We start from the raw sequence: 5,540 nt of genomic DNA on the forward strand, positions 1-5,540 counted from the left end.
TCATTACGTTATAAAAGACGATCTTAAATATAAGATTCATTTATGAATAACTGCCTTAGTACATAATATTAAGATTGCTCTTAAGTTGTGACTATGAAACTACTCGTTATCTTAAGTTCTTAAAATGATCTTATTTGAAGATAATCTTTATCAAGTATATGCTTAAGACGCGACTTTAACGACATTTTAAGTCGCGACTGTAAAACTAGGTGACATCTTAAGATAATCTTATATATAAGATCTAACTATGAATACCGCCCTATGAGTTAATAACTTGCTATCTTGTTTATTGTGCATATCTTTCTCCTCTTGCGAGTGATTAATCCTAAGATCAGACTAGAAAACGACACACACTTCATAAATAGTTAAGCCAGTTCTATGCTCAATAATATTATCATTGTAGTATTGAAATTTAGCTCACGGCCGCTTACATCACTGATCTGTCTGCTGATGATAGACGAGTCATTTTTATATTCTATAGCAATGTTTTATAGCAATGTTCTATGGATCGGATTCATAGCTGAATCTTGTATTTGTCCCTCCCTATCTGTCATTATTCTGTATTTTTCTTTAACAAATAACCTGAAAAAATTTTATTTATACATGTACAAAACTATTTCTTTATAATTTTTCTTCTTAATTCTTTTCTTGAAGTGTTAAAGGCCAATAGGAACCAACGCTGCTTGTTTGTGTCAAAATGGAACATTTTCATAATACATTATTATAGAATAATGTTATGCTAAGAAATATGCAAACGTTTCAGTGTTATTAACATTGAAAAGAATCAAACGACGATTGAAATATTTGTATATTTCTTAGCATAACATTGTTCTAGTCATATATTATTAAAATATATTATTAAAATGTTCAATTTTGACACAAACAACAAGCAGCATTACCTCCTATTGGCCTTTAATACTTCAAATTTTTATATCTTGAATCTTCAATCATTCAAAATTCTTTTTTCTTCAGATATAAGTGATTTAGATTTTTTGCTGAGACAATTTTTTCTAATTACGATTGAAAAAAAATATTAATACAACATGTCAGTTAAATATAACTTATATGACGCATTTTTCAACATGAAACATTCTTTGTTATCCAAATGTCGATGATTCTAATGCCCATATATCTGAATTTGATATTAATGTTAAATATGCACTTCAATAAATTATAAAAAGGAAGCATACTTACTGTTTAGTAAAATAGTACACTGCATTTAATTACGTTGAACTGTTATAAATGGGAAAGAATCTTTCCAAGTTTGCTATTGGTTGAACTTAACGTTACGACAACTGTGTGTCATGGACTTTACACTTTATGTCTTCAGTTTACGTCCTTATGGAATTTTTTGTGATGGCCTTTACCGCTCTGCCTCTACGCACTCACCTCGTCGCGGAGAGTCTATAGGCCGCGATAGGCGTGACAAACACCAAATTTTACGCGATTGTTAATAACTAGACGCGTTATCTCAAAATAGAAGAGGACTTTTCTGATCCTCTCGTTTAGCTGTTTAGCTCCTATGGAGTTGATGTGTTACAATTATGAGACACCCTGTACGAGGGTAGTCCCAGAAGTACCCGACCTGACGTATAGATGGCGGTTGTTGTTTGAAAAAAATCACTATGGCCGAAAGTATCAACCTTATAAAGCTGAAGTTTGAAGTTTCAAGACGCTACGTTATTTAGTATTAGTTTGGCAACCACCAATAGTGAACGCTCTCAGTACATTTGTAAACATGGAGAAAATTGGTCATCGTTATGTGATACAATATTTTCATTTGAAAGGTCTCAGTCCAACCAATATCAAAACTGAGCTAGATTCTACTCTGGGGGAGTCTGCTCCATTGTTTACAACAATAAAATATTGGGTGGCAGAGTTTAAAAGAGGCTATAAGAGCTGCCAAGACGAACATCGCAGTGGTCGACCAAATGAGGTGACCACGTCAGAAATGGTGACGAAAATCCACAAAATGGTATTAGATGACCGTCGACTGAAAGTGCGCGAGTTAGCTGACATGGGAGGCATATCAAAAAGTGTTGTACATCGCATATTGACTGAAAATTTGGACATGAAAAAGCTGTACGCACGATGGATGCCGCGTTTGCTCACAATTGAACAAAAACAGCGTCGTGAGGATGTTTCAATCGAGTGTTTGGCGATGTTTCGCAGTAATAAGGCCGAGTTTTTGCGTCGATTCACACCTGAGACGAAAGAACAGTTGAAACAATGGACTGAAAGGAGAGAATCGGCTCCGAAAAAGGCAAAGACAACTCCATCGGCTGGCAAGGTTATGGCGTCAGTTTTTTGAGATGTGCGTGGGATAATTTTCATTGATTATCTTCAAAAAGGAAAAACAATCAACGGCGAGTATTATGCGAACTTATTGCAGCGTTTGAGTGATGAAATCAAGAAAAAACGTCCGCATTTGGCGAAAAAGAAAGTGTTGTTTCATTATGACAATGCACCGGCTCACACGTCCGTTATTGCGATGGCCAAAATCAATGAGTTAAAGTTCGAATTGCTTTCTCACGCACCCTATTCACATAAAGTACGCGTTGTATCCTATGATACAGCGCTTACTAGACTACGCGTACAAGATTTAGCCCCCTCAGATTATTATCTATTTCCAAACTTGAAAAAATGGCTTGGTGGTAAAAAATTTGCTAACAATGAAGAAGTGGAGTCTGCGGTTGATGGCTATTTTGAGGAACTCGATGGTTCTCACTATAAACATGGTATCGAACCTATTGAACATCGCTGGGAAAAGTGTATCGAGCTAAAAGGGGACTATAGGTTGAGAAATAAAGATATATTTTTTCAAAATTTTTGTGTTTTCTTTGTTAGGCCGAGTACTTCTGGGACTACCCTCGTATATGTAAAATCAGTTATCATAAGTAGCGCGAAAATAAATTAATATAAATGAATTAACTTTGTGATTGTAGTATCGTATTTATAAAAAGAATTCTTTTTGCATCTGAAAAGGAACTTAGAATTGACAACATAAGCATGAAATCTTTTGAGATTCTCTTTACTATTTATGAGACATTTTTAATATCATGAATTTCAAACAATTTCCAAAGTTCGACGATAATCTGTTTATAGATAAATAAACCAGTTCTACACACTAAAAAAACTATTACTGCTCTAAAAAAGTCATTTGTGAACCATTTACATATTATTGTACTAAACTTCTTCCGTAACTCGATGCGCGAGGAAAATATAATTTTTCTATTTTTTATCCTTTACATAGTATCGTAAACACATGAAACTGCGTCCACACTTTTATCGTATCACTGCGTATTGGTTTAAAAATCTATATTAAAATTAGCCAACTATGAACTAGTTGAAGTAAAAGTAGTTTAGTATAATAATATATAAATGGCTCATAAAAATGACTTGTCTATCAGCAGACTGATCAGTGATGTGAAGTGGCCGTGAGCTAAAATTTCGACATTACAGTGATAATATTATTGATTAGAAGTGGCTTATCTATTTATGGAGTGTGTGTCGTTTTCTACTCTGATCTTAGGATTAATCACTCGCAGGAAGAGGAAGATATGTACAATAAACGAGATAGCAAGTCAACAAACAAAATAATTTCTCTAATCTCCCTTCATTCTTCTCATTGCTCTGACGCGCGTGGGTATATATAGCTCCAAATTACTACTTCTACTCTCTTGTTATAAATTTCATTTCAACCGTGTCGCTTGCCATTTACAAGTAGTCAGTTACTGAGTTACTGAGCATCAAATTCAGCATTCAAATCCGGAGATTCCGTATTGCAACAACATATATTAATATATTGGATTGTCTGAAAAGACAAGATCAATTTAAAAAAAAATTTAAAGACGACATTTCTACTTGTGGTATATTCTTGTATTTTCCTCGTGTATACAAAGTGTCTGACGTAAGCCATACAAAACTATATTTGAAGGTAAAGCACGCCGAAAAAGGAACCTGCACAAAAAAACCTTTGTCATTTTATAAACAATTACGTGAAATTTCGAGATATTGATAAAAAAAGATTAACGAACCACCTTACGCAATATTGTGAAACAAGTTCCGTTAGCGCAAGATATCATCAAAATTGTTTGAAATGTGGTTGTTTGTTTGCGACACGCTCACCATACATCGGAAAATAATTATTATCACGCTGTTCGCATCCTTATTCTACCTTGAGCTATCAGTCGATATCCGACTATGCTAAAATACAATAGTGTTTTAACCATTTTCGATAAGATCTTGCGCTTACAGAGTCCAATAACGTGCGCTCAGATTCGTCAATTTTTTTAGTATCTCAAAATCTTACGTAGTTATTTGCGAAATGCTAGAGCTCTTCGTGTTCAGGTTAACATGTTTCACTTTCACATGTGTGCTTTTGTATACCTTGCGTCAAACACTGTACACAGCGTATCTCGACCCTTCATGATGACCCTTGGTGAGAACGTAGAACGGATTTAGGTGAGTAAGAAAGTCCTGTGCCGTTTTGGAATATTCACAATTTTCAAAGTTTTCAAAGTTTTTGAGAAATTAATAATTTTGTCAACAAATCAGCGTACAGAAAGCGGCAGCGGAAAGAAAGATGCCTTCGGCCGACGTGCGACTTTGACACTCACGAATCGCGTCTCTCCGCGTCTCTCTGCCCATACTATGAGACATAGCGAGTCGTGATACACGTGTTACGCGTGAAAAGCGTGTTACGTTTTCGTAAGAAGATGATAGAAAAACACCCATTCTTGGCGTAACCACTGGACGATAGATTATGATGCACGCCTTCTATCGTAATTATACGTACAAAGTCAAATATCGTTCGTACACAATCGAGAATGATAGGTTTCCTTTATACGATAAAGAACTTTGAGTTTCTCAAATCGTTAATACACCACATGTTATGACAGATTTCCAGTGATTTTTTCATGATAAATTCCAACAGAACGATAGGACACGACAAGTCTCTAAGAATTTTATCATAGTAACGATTTAATACTCTCCTAACAGAGTACGATAGAAAACGATTTCATTTCTTACGGATTCGATACATGCAAACGTTACGATAGAGAAACAATTACGATAGAGAACAGTTAGATAGAACAGTTTTTATTGCTTTCTTTCTTTCTATTTTTTTAAGTCACAGGAACATCTTACGGTTTCAAGGTGAGCTGTCTTATAAAATAATCTCTTAAATGTAATCGCGCGCTATCAATTTTTTATCACGACTTCGAGAAAACGAAAGATAATTATCTTTGGGCACACAATTTTGTGTTACACGCCGCTCGTTGTGTCACCTCTACATATATGTATGCAGCTGAAACGGCGACACGCTTCGACTCGGCGTCGATTCGGCACACGGATATGTCATGCACATACTACTGTGTCCAAAAAGTAAGGTGACATTGCATTTATTTCGAAAATTCTTTATTTATTCTTGCAAATCAATTTCGTCCCCTTCAAAGTAATCCCCCCCTGATATAATACACTTATTCCAACGGATTTTCCAATCTTCGAAACAGTTGTAATAATCGATTTCAGGAATGGCC

General features: G+C 35.1%; 1 protein-coding gene across 3 annotated transcripts in view; it reads left to right on the top strand.

Annotated features, from left to right (window-relative positions):
• Positions 1–3,665: 3,665 nt before the first annotated feature.
• Positions 3,666–5,540, top strand: part of LOC116852478 (juvenile hormone acid O-methyltransferase-like) — a 17,891-nt gene continuing 16,016 nt past the window's right edge. Inside the window, exon 1 of one of the 3 annotated variants that reach the window (XM_032832910.1) lies at positions 3,666–3,937. The gene's annotated coding sequence lies outside the window, so the exon portion shown is untranslated. Of the gene's footprint in view, positions 3,938–3,985; positions 4,465–5,540 lie in introns of those variants that run through there. The other 2 variants (XM_032832906.1, XM_032832907.1) reach the window with 2 other exon arrangements.

The sequence above is a fragment of the Odontomachus brunneus genome, unplaced genomic scaffold (genome assembly GCF_010583005.1).
Source record: "Odontomachus brunneus isolate Ranch 3 - 2012 unplaced genomic scaffold, Obru_v1 Obru_scaffold_228, whole genome shotgun sequence".
NCBI classification, from domain to species: Eukaryota; Metazoa; Arthropoda; class Insecta; order Hymenoptera; family Formicidae; genus Odontomachus; species Odontomachus brunneus.